The sequence below is a fragment of the Arachis hypogaea genome, chromosome 4 (assembly GCF_003086295.3).
Source record: "Arachis hypogaea cultivar Tifrunner chromosome 4, arahy.Tifrunner.gnm2.J5K5, whole genome shotgun sequence".
NCBI lineage: Eukaryota > Viridiplantae > Streptophyta > Magnoliopsida > Fabales > Fabaceae > Arachis > Arachis hypogaea.
The window spans coordinates 26,259,344-26,273,534 of record NC_092039.1 but is presented as its reverse complement, the minus strand read 5'-3'; the positions used below and the strand labels follow the sequence as shown (position 1 = coordinate 26,273,534).

The 14,191-nt window shown below is 40.3% G+C and overlaps 1 pseudogene; it reads right to left on the bottom strand.

Annotated features, from left to right (window-relative positions):
* LOC140184078 (uncharacterized) overlaps nt 1-13,695 on the bottom strand; it is a 152,892-nt pseudogene extending 139,197 nt beyond the window's left edge.
* Nucleotides 13,696-14,191: the final 496 nt, after the last annotated feature.

Here is a 14,191-nt window from a genome sequence, read left to right as displayed (position 1 = left end):
CTCTGGACACCACTAACTGGGGACTTTAGCAAAGCTGAGTCACAATCTGAAAAGGTTCACCCAGTTATGTGTCTGTGGCATTTGTGTATCCGGTGGTAATACTGGAAGACAAAGTGCTTAGGGCCACAGCCAAGACTCATAAAGTAGCTGTATTCAAGAATCAACATGCTTAAACTAGGAAAGTCAATAACACTATCCCAAATTCTAAGTTCCTAGAGAAGCCAATCACTCTAAACTACAAAGGAAAAAGTGAGATGCCAAAACTGTTCAGAAGCAAAAAGCTACAAGTCCCGCTCATGTAATTAAATTAATATTCATTGATATTTTGGACTTTATAGTATATTCTCTTCTTTTTATCCTATTTGATTTTCAGTTGCTTGGGGACAAGCAACAATTTAAGTTTGGTGTTGTGATGAGCGGATAATTTATACGCTTTTTGGCATTGTTTTCATATAGTTTTTAGTAAGTTTGAGCTACTTTTAGGGATGTTTTCATTAGTTTTTATGTTAAATTCACATTTCTGGACTTTACTATGAGTTTGTGTGTTTTTCTGTGATTTCAGGTAAATTCTGACTGAAATTGAGGGATTTGAGCAAAACTCTGAAGAAGGCTGACAAAAGGACTGCTGATGCTGTTGGATTCTGACCTCCCTGCACTCGAAATGGATTTTCTGGAGCTATAGAACTCCAATTGGCGTGCTCTCAACGGCGTTGGAAAGTAGACATCCAGGGCTTTCCAGCAATATATAATAGTCCATACTTTATTCGAAGAATGACGACGTAACTTGGCGTTAAACGCCAAGTTCATGCTGCTGTCTGGAGTTAAACGCCAGAAAAACGTCATGATCCGGAGTTGAACGCCCAAAACACGTCATAACCTGGAGTTTGACGCCAAGAAATGCCTTAGCTCGTGGAATAATCAAGCTCAGCCCAAGCATACACCAAGTGGGCCCCGGAAGTGGATTTATGCATCAATTACTTACTCATGTAAACCCTAGTAGCTAGTCTAGTATATATAGGACATTTATCTATTGTATTAGACATCTTTGATCTCAGTTTTATTTTATTCTTCATCTTAGGGGATCATTGATCACGTTAGAGAGGGCTGGCCATTCGGCCATGCCTGGACTCTTTGCTTATGTATTTTCAACGGTGGAGTTTCTGCACACCATAGATTAAGGGTGTGGAGCTCTGCTGTACCTCAAGTATTAATGAAATTCTATTATCTTTTATTCAATTCTCTATCTTATTCTTATTCCAAGATATTCATTCGTACCCAAGAACATGATGAATGTGATGAGTCAGATTAACCTCATTATCATTCTCACTTATGAATGTACGTGATTGACAACCACTTCCGTTCTACATGCAACAGAGCTTGAATGCGTATCTCTTAGATTCCCCAACAGAATCTTCGTGGTATAAGCTAGATAGATGGTGGCATTTATGAGGATCCGGAAAGTCTCACCTTGTCTGTGGTATTCCGAGTAGGATCCTGGGAATCCGGAAAGTCTCACCTTGTCTGTGGTATTCCGAGTAGGATTCCGGTAATGAATGACTGTGACGTGCTTCAAACTTTAACCTGCTGGGCGTTAGTGACAGACGCAAAAGAGGGATTCTATTCCAGTAGGAGCGGGAACCAACTGGTGATTAGCCGTACTGTGACAGAGTGCGTGCATTAGTTTTCACTGCGAGGATGGGATGTAGCCATTAGCCATGGGTGATGCCTCCAGACTGGTTAGCTGTGCGAGTGACAGCCGCACAGGGTATTTCCCCGAGAGGAAGAAAGTAGCCACAGTTGATGGTGAACCCCTATACAAAGCTTGCCATGGAAAAGAGTAAGAAGGATTGAGTAGAAGCAGTAGGAGGGCAGGCGTCTGAGAGCTCTACAGCATCTCCATCCGCTTATCTGAAATTCCCACCAATGAATCTGCATAAGTGTTCTATCCTTTTATTATATTCTATTTTATTATTTCTTCTTTAAAATTCGAAAACCCATAAACTATTTTAATCTGCCTGACTGAGATTTACAAGGTGACCATAGCTTGCTTCATACCAACAATCTCTGTGGATTCGACCCTTACTCACGTAAGGTTTATTACTTGGACGACCCAGTACACTTGCTGGTTAGTTGAACGGAGTTGTGAAAATAAACAATGTCATCAGAGTATACAAAAAGAATAGTGATCACAATTTCGTCCACCAGTCCCCATCATATGATTGACAATATAGTCTTACTCAGTTACTGTTTGCAATGGTTCTATGAAAAAGCACAAGACTACGGACGAAGCATGGCAATTGATCAGAGACTTAGCTGACTCTACTAGGAATCATAGGCAGAGACAAGGTCGGTCAAGAGCTGTTGCAGAGGTATCCACTAATACAGAAACTACCGCTATAGCCCAGAATCTATGTGAAATTACTAACTTGCTGAAGCAGATGCAACTGAATCAACAACAACCTCAACAAGTTCAGCCTTCTCCACCACAGCACAGCCAGTAGTTAGTCCCACAAAGAGTGTGCGACATCTGTGCAGATTATAGTCACTATACCGATGAGTGTCCGCAGCCCCAACCAGAAGACAATACTGTAGCAGCCACTCACAACTTTTATGACCGCCCCAATCAAGGATATAATCAAGGTGGCAATTATAACCAAAGATGGCAGGATAATTCCAACCAAGGCTGGAGAGACAATTCTAACCTGGGTTGGAGGGACAATTCTAACCTGGGTTGGAGGGACAATTCTAACAGAGGAGGCAGAGATAACAATGGAAATCAGAGGTGGAATAACAATAACAACAGACAGCAGAATCAACCTTACAGAGCACCTCATTTAAGACAACCTCAAGCCCCTCAGCAAACCTCTCAGACCACTAGCATCTCTTCATCCCCTAATACTGACTTACTACAAGCCATTGATCAGAGACATCAGGCTATGGAAGAAAGTATTAAAGCAACTCTGAATACTTTCGCTTCTACTTTACAAACTCTTGTCTCACAGATGGGATCAGTGCAAAATTCCAGTAACCAGTCCTCAAGCTCTGGTGGACTCCCCTCTCAACCATTCCCCAACCCAAAGGGTGGTATTAATGTCATCACCCTAAGGTCTGGAACCACACTGCAGGAGAGAAGTCAGGAGGAGCCAAGCCCACCAGAACACGCCTCAGCTGAAGAGGTTGTGGAATTAGAAGATGTTGAAGAGAAAGAGGACATACAGGACATAGCTGAGAGAGAAGAAGCTCAATCACAGGAGAAAGCACCAAAGGTGCAGACACTGCAGGAAACACCACTCCCATTCCATTTCCACAACTTGCAAGGAAGCCCAGGAAGCAGTTGGAGACCCCAAGATGGTAGAAATCTTCAAAAAGGTTGAGGTAATTGTTCCCCTTTTTGATGTCATTCAACAGGTACCTAAATATGTAAAGTTTCTAAAAGATTTATGTATACATAAGGACAAAATTAATGAATTAGAAACTATTCCTTTAGGAAGTTTCATATATACTTTAATGGGAAGTTTATCTGAAAAATGTAGGACCCAGGTCCTTGTATAGTTAGTTGTACTATTGGTGGTGTAGTAATTTATGATTGCATATGTGATTTGGGAGCATGTGTTAGTATTATGCCTTTATCTATATATGATGTTTTAAGGCTCCCTCCCTTAAAAAGGTCGGCAGCTCGTTTTGTGTTGGCAGAAAAAAGCATTATTACGGTAGCTGGAGTTGCTGAAGATGTTTTAGTGAACATTAAAGGGCTCACATTTCCCACTGATTTCTATATCTTGGAGATGCCTAATAATGACTCAGATAAGTCATCATCAATCCTACTTGGCAGACCATTCCTGAAGACATCAAGATTCAAATTAGATGCTTTTTCAGGAATATATTCTTTTGAAATAGATGGCCGAATAGTAATCTTCAATTTGAATGGAGTCACAAACAACCCTCCAGAAGATCATTCCATCTTCCAGTGTGATGTCATAGATGAAGCTGTAGCTGAAATTCACCAGGAAGAGCTGGAAGAAAAGTACGCAGAATAAAGTCCAAGTGTGGGGACTCTATTAACTAACAATAAGGACACTTCTAAACTTTCACAAGCTCCAGACAATCCAGAGCCTGCCCATGACCAGAAGATTGAATTGAAACCTCTCCCTCCACATCTCAAATATGCTTATCTTGAAGAAGGGCAGAGGTTTCCAGTTATTATTGCATAGGATCTCACTCCTGAACAGGAAGAGCAGCTACTTAATGTGCTGAGGAAGCACAAGAAAGCAATTGGGTGGAGTTTGGCAGACATCGTAGGCATCAACCCTCAAGTATGTGAGCACAGAATATTTTTAGAGGAAGGAGCAAGACCTGTCCGCCAACCCTAGAGAAGACTGAATCCCACTATTTTGGAAGTTGTCAAAAAGGAAGTGACCAGACTATTGGAAGCAGGTATCATTTATCCCATTTCAGACAGTGAATGGGTTAGCCCAGTACAAGTGGTGCCCAAGAAGTCTGGAGTCACTACAGTGAAGAACGAGCATGGAGAGCTCATAGCGACCAGAGTACAGAACGCTTGAGAGTCTGCATTGATTACAGGCGTCTCAACCAAGCCACTCGCAAGGATCACTACCCTCTTCCATTCATTGATCAAATGCTGGATCGCCTGTCAGGTAAATCACATTATTGCTTTTTAGATGGTTACACAGGTTATTTCTAGATTCATATATCTCCTGAGGATTAGGAAAAGACTACTTTTACATGTCCTTTTGGGACTTATGCTTACAAGAGAATGCCCTTTGCCTTGTGCAATGCACCAGCTACTTTTCAGAGGTGCATGATGAGTCTTTTTTCTGATCTCATTGAGGACTATATGGAAGTATTTATGGATGATTTTAGCATTTATGGTGATTCTTTTAGCCTTTGCTTAGATGGATTATCTAGAGTATTAGATAGATGTGTCAATACAAACCTTGTATTAAATTTTGAAAAATGTCATTTTGTGGTTAAGCAAGGGATTGTATTAGGACATGTTGTATCTAATACTGGTATTTCTGTAGACCCAGCAAAGGTGAATGTTATTTCAAGTTTACCTTACCCCTCCTCTGTGAGGGAAGTCCGTTCGTTCCTTGGTCATTCAGGTTTTTACAGGAGATTTATTAAGGACTTCAGTAAGTTAGCACTTCTCTTATCCAGATTGCTGCAGAAGGATATTGAGTTCGAGTTCAGTGAGAATTGTAAGCAAGCGTTCGATAAGCTGAAGACCAACCTGACTCAAGCTCCCATTGTGAGAGGACCAAACTGGAGCCAGCCATTTGAAATCATGTGCGATGCTTCCAACCATGCAGTAGGAGCAACGCTGGCTCAGCGTGAAGGTAAGGATCCTTTTATTATTGCTTATGCGTCTAAAACTTTAGACGCTGCCCAGTCCAATTATACTACTACTGAGAAAGAGCTTCTAGCTATTGTTTTTGCTCTGGATAAATTCTGAGCTTATCTACTTGGTAATAGAGTAGTAGTGTATTCGGACCATGCAGCTTTGAAGTATCTATTAGCTAAAAAGGAGTCCAAACCAAGGCTCATACGTTGGATATTGCTTTTACAAGAGTTTGATTTAGAAATAAAGGATAGGAGTGGTAGTCAGAATCTAGTGGCAGACCACTTGAGTCACCTTGAGCACATTAAGGATGATTCTACTCCTATAGATGATAATTTTCCATTTGATAACCTGCAAGCGGTATCTGAGGTAGCACCTTGGTACACACCTGTAGCTAATTATCTAGTTAGCCGCACATTTCCTCCACATTTTTCTAAGCATCAAAGGGACAAGCTGAAAAGCGAGTCTAAATATTATATATGGGATGACCCATATTTGTGGAGATGTGGTGCTGATCAGGTAATTAGACGTTGTGTACCTCAATTAGAATTTCAGTCCATTTTGGAGGCCTGTCACTCATCTGAGAGTGGAGGACATTTTGGCCCTCAAAGAACAGCTAGAAAGATCTTAGACTGTGGATTCTGGTGGCCTACTCTTTTTAGAGACGCTGCTGAGTTTTGTAGATCTTGTCTTCCATGCCAAAAATTTGGTAATATATCAAGGAGGGATGAAATGCCTCAACAATTTATGCTTTTTTGTGAATTTTTTTATGTTTGGGACATTGACTTCATGGGTCCGTTCCCAAATTCTAATGGTCAATTTTATATATTGTTAGCTGTGGATTATGTTTCCAAGTGGGTGGAAGCAATTTCCACCTGCACTGATGATGCTAACACTATTGTTTCCTTTGTGAGAAACCATATTATTTGCCGCTTTGGATCACCACGAGCAATCGTGAGTGATCAAGGCACCCATTTCTGTAACAGGAGACTAACAGGATTGATGAAGAAGCATGGAATAATTCATAAGGTTGCAACAGCATACCATCCTCAAGCCAATGGGCAAGCCGAGGTGTCAAACAGAGAGATAAAGCGTATCTTGCAGAAGATAGTCAAACCTCATAGAAAAGACTGGAGCACCAGGCTGCAAGATGCACTATGGGTATACAGGACAGCATACAAAACACCCATTGGAATGAGCCCTTTCCGCTTAGTTTATGGAAAAGCTTGTCATCTCCCAGTTGAAGTAGAGCACAGAGCCTTTTGGGCAGTCAAGGAGTGCAACGGGAATTGAGCAAGCTGGAGCTGAAAGGAAGTTGCAACTGCAAGAACTGGAGAGCCTTCGCCTAGAAGCTTATGAGAACTCAAGAATATACAAGGAAAAGATGAAGGCTGTACATGATCAGCACATTAGGAGGAAAGAGTTCCAACCTGGGGATTTAGTCCTCCTTTACAAATCTCGACTAAGACTCATGCCAGGCAAGTTGAGATCGAGATGGGAAGGTCCATACAGAGTAGAGAAGGCCGAACCATACGGAGTTTATCACCTAAGCCACCCTTCACACTCTGAACTTATTAAAGTTAATGGACATCGTCTGAAGCTGTACAATGGAGAGAAGCTGCAGAAAAATAAGGAGCTTGAGATCTTCCTCTTGGAAGATCCCCACAGGCCAGAAGATTGAGCTACTGGAGCGTCCAACTTACGGACGTTAAAGCAAAGTGCTAGGTGGGAGACATCCCACCATGGTATGATCGTTCTTTTCTTTCTATCTCTAGTTTTTCCTAGTCAATAACTCTTCTCTTTATTAGCGCCTTCATGCATCTGCATTCGCATTTTATTTAAAAAATAAAAAAAAACAAGAGCTGCGCGACGCGACCGCATCAGCGACACGTCCGCGTCGCAAGAAGAGGTGAGGAAATAAAAAGCGTACAGAGAGTCACGCCAGAGCGTGGCTGGAGGCGTGCCAATGGAACAAATCATCCCACGTGACCGCGTCACTGACGTGTCTGCGTCACATGGGATTCCTGGCCTTCCACGCGATCGCATGCCCCACGCGGCCGCGTGCCCTGAATTTCGACGTAAAAGGGTGCACAACCAATTATTGTGCTGAAGTGCTGCTGGATTGGTGCTGAACGCACAATTCTACCCACGCGGCCGCGTGACCCACGCGACCGCGTCACATTCCTCTAAAAGCCCACTCATACGATCGCATGCCCCACGCGATCGCGTCAACCCAATTTTGGCAAATTTATCATTTTGAACAGAGAGTTATGCAGCCGCGAGGCTGTACTCGCGCCAGAAGCACAATATGGGTCACGCGACCGCGTAAATGACGCGACCGCGTCAACTACCTTACAACGCAATCACGCAAACGCGTGCTCCACGCAGCCGCGTCGCTTGCGTCGCACAGCTCCACCAAAATTGCCAAATTATCTTATCTTTCTCTCCTCCAAATCCTAATTTTTCTTTTCCCTCCTTATTTCTCCTTTCTCCTTTCTCCCTTCTACCCCACCCTTCACTCTCTCTTTCTCTCACCTCCATTAACAAGGTTTTCTTTTCTTTTTCCCTTCTTCCCTTTTTATCATTCTTCTTATTTTAGATGTTATTTTCTTTTCTTTTCTTTTTCTTTTCTTTATCATTATTTTCTTTCTTCTTCTTTCCTTTTTACATGGCGCTAGCATATCTGTTTGAGCCATCATTCCTCATTATTTGCTTGTGGATTATTGTAATTTATTTGGCACTTATCTCTTATTCTCAAAAAAGGATTTCTTGCATGTTTACTTTAATACTTTCTATGTCTTATTTACCATGCATGCTATGTGTTTGTGAAAAGACCCATATGGCATCATGCACTTTTCTACATTATCCTATTCTACTACTCCATGCATGTTTTTCACAAAATTCCTTTACTATTTTATTAATCCAATTTAATTGCCAATACAAATTGTTAATTTGTTACGAAGTGATGCTTGATCTATGCTACTCATGCCCTTGCCGGCATGCCAATAATCATCTTGCATCTACTTCCCTTTTTATGCACCTATCATATTTCCTTTCTTGATCTTTTCACATGTTGTCTAGACCATGTGTTTATTTCATTCATCTTCACCGTGCACTGTTTATTACCCACTCCATCTCCTTCCTTGCTTTGTTTCTTTGGATCTAACTTACTTTCTCTTCCCTTTTTCAGAATGGCCACCAAGAAAGGCAAAGAGAAGGCTACCCCTAAACCCACAGCAAGGAAAGGAGCGAAGAGAGCATTAGTGGCAGAACCTTCTTCAACTGCAGTCAAGCCCTCAACAAAGAGAATTAAAAGGATTATCAAGGTGGATGAAAAGGAACGAGCCTTCCCAGCCAAGGACACTACACGATTCCCAAATCGCTACTGTGAGCAGATGTTTCCTATTCTGGCAGCTCGAAATTACAACAACGAACACCTTCTTATCCTTCCGCCTCATATCGCTGAATTTGTTGAGCCACAAGTTGCACATAGACATTGGGGATTTTTACTGAGACAGCCACGACAGGTTAATCTTTCTTGGGTTGTTGAGTTCTACTCCAACTTCCACCTGCCGACTCTGCAGTCCATCTATTTTCACCAGAAGCAAGTCCCCATTATAGAAGAAGCGATACAGCAAGCCTTAGATCTCCCACCTGCTCTAGAAGGATTGGACGCTTTTCAGAAAGCCGCAACCAAGCGCCAGACATACACTTTTGACTGGGACGCTGTTCTCAGAATTATTGCTCGCCCTGGCAGCAAATGGATCTTCGGATACCATCGTTCCCGTCCTAAAGGAATCTCGACTTCCGCCCTTACCTTAGAGGCTCATGTATGGGCACAGATCATATCCCATTACGTCTTCCCGAGTACTCATGAGTCCTCCTTCACCGCAGACATGGCCGTTCTACTATTGTGTATCCTCACAGACCAGGCTCTCAATTTACTGCGACATAACCGGAATGCTGTGGAACATGTGTAGATCGCGGGCATCCTACCTTTTCCCGCATTGGTCTCTGATCTCATCTCAGCAGCCAGAGTATCCTACAGAGCTGGGGACACCAAAGCCATTCTCCCACGGGATGATCAATATGATCCTCACGGGAAATATCTCAGGCCACAAATTGCCACTGCCAGCCAGTCCAAAGAGGATGCTGCAGCTCCTCCACCATCTACCAGTTAACTGCTACATCAGATACTGCAGCGGTTGGACCAACATGAAAAGAAAGCAAAACTCTGTGAGCACTGCAACCAACGCCGATTCAAACACCTCAGAGAGCTGCTTTGAGGAGATTGCAGAGACTCAGACACCCCAGACTCCACGTCCTTCACCAGTACAGGGAGCCATGACGGCCCCAACTGTGGAGACACTGCCACCAGCCCACCATTGTTCCTGACAGATGGCACCGCGGACGGTGCAAAGCCTTAAGTGTGGGGAGGTCGGTCAGTACCTGACTTCCGGAGGTAAATTCTCTTCCCTAGCACCAATAAATTAGGATATTTTAGTTAGATTTTCTTTTTCTTAGAATAGGTTAGTTTCATGCATGTTCTACTTGATTGAAAAGACAATAAGTTTCTTCTAAAAAAATATCTTTAGAACAAAATTTCATTAATTCTGATCCTAATTTTTAGGATAAATCTACTTAAAGTTGTATTTGGAACATGATTTTTGAGCTAAAGAACACACAACCTGTGAAAATTTGAGCCTTTATGCATGGTTACATTATTTAACCATAATTATTTTATTCCTGTGTGTTTACTTCTCTATGATTGTAATATATATTTTTTCTCATCCTATATGTCCAATAGTTATTATGTTTATATGCTTGCATGTGATTGAGGCCATTATTTGTTTAAACTCACTTATCCAAATTAAGCCTACCCTCTCTAATTACCTTTGTTAACCACTTTGAGCCTTAAAATCCCATTTATTTTGTATTTTACCACATTACTAGCCTTAAGCGGAAAAACAATTGTATATCCCAAATTGAATCTTTGGTTAGCTTAAGATAGAATTGTGTATGCTAGTTAAGTATGGGAATTTGTGGGAACAAAAATTATTAAGGGAATGTATCATGATAATATAATGGAAATTTGGGTACCTACTCATGTGAAGCTATAAGAATTACAAATCTATGTGCATTGATAAGCTATGTTTAATGAATAAGGGGACAAAATTACCCCAATGTTAAATCAAAAATTCAAAGATCAATCATATAAAAAAAAATTGATACATGAGTATGGAAGGTAAAAGGGAATTCTGGGTAGCTAGGTATGAATTCTAAAGTTATATAAAATATATAGGTTGGGTTAAAGATGGGTTAATTAAAGATTCAATTTATAAGCTCACTTAACCATATATATATATATATATATATATATATATATATATATATATATATATATATATATATAGGTTGGGTTAAAGCTGGGTTAATTAAAGATTCAATTTATAACCTCACTTAACCATATATATATCCTTACCTTGGCCCCATTACAACCTTAAAAAGACCTCATGATGTTTGCATTGGCATATTAACTGTTGTTGATTGGTTAGGAGAAAAACAAAAGTTAGAGAGCATAATTAGAGAAGGATAGAGTGATTACCCTATACACTAGAGGGATTAGAGCGTATATACATCATCAGTGAGGGTTCTATACTTAAATTTTCATGTTCCCTGCTTTCACGAGTTATCTTCTTGCACTTTTATCTGTTTTACTGTGTAGTGATAGATTTAATGGAATTTGATTTGTAATTGTTTTGAAGAGCTTATTTGCTTTTGATCAAGTGGGCAAAGATCATATAGTTGCATTTGTATATATATATAGGTTGTATTGCATTGCATGAATTTCTACATGTTCATACTCATTTATCTTATCTCCTTCAATTAAGCATGAGGACATGCTAGTGTTTAAGTGTGGGGAGGTTGATAAATCACTATTTTATGGTTTATATTGTGTATAATTATGTGGTTTTATCATAATCATTACCCACTTATTCATTAATTTAGCATGCATTTATATTTCCTTCTTGGAATTATTACATGGTTGAAAACTGCTTCCTAGAGACTTTTTATTATGCATTTTAGTTCTCCTTGATCCCATTCGATGCCGTGATCTGTGTGTTAAGTGTTTCAGGCTTTATAGGACATGGATGAGTTGGAGATTGGAAGGAAAGCTAGCGAAAATGGAAGGAACACAAGAAATTGAGGAGACAACCAGCGAGAAGTGACGCGGCCGCATGGCTCACGCGTTCGCGCGGAAGAGGAGAAATCACGGTGACGCGGCCGCATGGCTCACCCGACCGCGCGAAACGGAAAAGCACAAGTGACGCGGAGGTGTGGACGACGCGAACGCGTGGCACGGAAAAAAATGCGAATGACGCGTCCGCATGGACGACGCGATCGCGTGACATGCGCGATCTGCATAATCTGCAGATTTCGCTGGGGGCGATTTTGGGCCCTGTTTTGACCCAGTTCTCGGCCCAGAACAGCAGACTAGAGCCAGAGAACATGCAGAAACGAAAGACAACATTCATTCTACACAGTTTTGAGTTTTTAGATCTAGTTTTACTCCTCATCTAGGTTTTTTCTCTACACAATTGATACTCTTAGGATATTATTTTTCTACTACTTTTGCATTGGGATATTGAGAAGAGTCATTACCTCATCAAGACTTCGTCATTCTAGTTCATTTTCTTTACTTGGCTTTACTCTTCCATGTCATTTGCTTTGTTAATTTTACCATTGGAATATTATTAGGATTTATTCAATATAAGGATTATTCTTATTTTAATTGGATTATTTTTTATTTCTATTTACAATGTCTTTCTTTAATTTCTTCTCATATGTTAAGAATTTTGCATTCACAATGAGTGAGTAATTCCCTAACTTGATGGGGAGTTAATTGAAGGGAACCAATTGAGTTGGAAGGCTTGAAAGAAAGATTGTAATTGGGTTACTGTTGGATTGCCTTCTAGTCACTAACACCAATCCCTTTTAATTAAGTGGGTTGCAATTTGTGAACAGACGTAGCATTCCAACTTGTTTGACTTTCCTTTGCCTAGTAAAGGATAACAGAACAGAATAACTTTTAATTATCAATTAATCTTGAGAGTATTCCAACTGTAATAGAGATTCCAACTAATCAACTCCCAGTCAAGGCTTTTATTTACATTGTTCAAATTCATCAATTTAATTTCCTGTTATTCAACTCAAACCTTTTTGAAAACATCTGATTAATAAAATAGCACACCTTTCTGCAACTCGTTGGGAGACGACCTGGGATTCATACTCACAGTATTTAAAATTTGAATTTCTGTGACATATTTCTAAATTGATAAGTGGATTTCCGGTGAGTTAAGAACTATACTTGCAACGTACACATTTTAATAATTTTTAATTCACCAATTGTCGCTGCATCAGAAGCCACCGCTCATATCATAAAAATCGTCTTGAGTACTAATGGCTAAGACCTGCATTCGACTCAAGTGTCGTGTAATGACACAGATTTGCTGAGACATAGCCTTATTCTGGGCGAGAATAGCATCCAGTGTATGTAACTTCGTGACTCCCTTCTTCACAAAGGTCCTCTCAGAAGAGTACAAGTACTAATTATTAGCAACCATCTCAATTAACTCCATGGCTTTATCAGGGGTATTTTTCATATGGAGTGACCCTCCTGCAGAATTATCCAAAGACATCCTTCTGGTTTTAGAGACCCCATAATAGAATATCTGCACCTGAATCCAGTCTGAGAATATGTCAGGCTTCCTGAGAATCTGCTTGTATTTTTTCCATGCTTTATGGAGAGACTCTCTCTCTCTCTATTTCTCTCCCTCTCTCTCTCTCTCTCTCTCTCTCTCTCTCTCTCGCTCTGCTTGAAAGTCTGAACATCCGTCCTTAGCTTATCAGCTTCTGAGGAGGAAAGAACTTGTTCAAAAACATGTTAACCACCTTATCATAAGTGTCCAAGCTCTACTTGGGTTGAGTATCAAGCCACTGCTTTGCTCTATCTCTCATAGAAAATGGGAAGAGAAGTAGCTTGTAGACATTAGGGCTTGCCCCGTTAGTTTTCACAGTATCACAGATCTGTTAGATATGAACAGATTGGGATCTTCTTGTGGGAGACCGTGAAACTGGCAGTTTTGCTGCACTAGAGAGATCAACTGAGGCTTCAACTCAAATTTGTTTACAGTAACAGGATGTACAACAATGTTGTTCCCATAGAAATCTGAGCTAGGAGTACTGTAAGAGCCAAGAGTCCTCCTAGGTTTTCCATTTGCATTCTGATTAATAACATTTGCATTGATTGTATTGTTGTTAGGGTTACCCCCCATAGTGAACTCTTTAGCTTCTTTCTAAGAGTTATCCCTGAGACTTTTAGTAGCTCTGTAAGCTCTAGCCTGTTGTAAATATCTTTTTGCAGTCCTCTCAATCTCAGGGTCAAAGTAAAAAAGGGTTTTTTTGTCCCTGTTCCTGCTTATAAACAATAGAAAACAAGGAAAAGATGGGAATCTCTACGTCAAAATACAGAGAATTCTCAGTGAGGTATTTGGTATGAGAGAAATAACATTAAATAACACAAGCAATTAATCTAAAAATTTTGAAAATAAATAAGAAAAAGTAAACCAACAATTTCGAAAAATTTTAAAAAAGAAAAATTACTACATGGGCACCAAACTTAATTTTTGAAATTAATGAAAAAAACAAACTGAATCTAATTCGAGAATTAAAAGAAAAATAAACAAACAAAACTAAAGAAAAATGCCTAATCTAAGTAATCAGACAATGTTTAGTTGTCAATCACAACCATACTCTGGCAACGGCACCAAA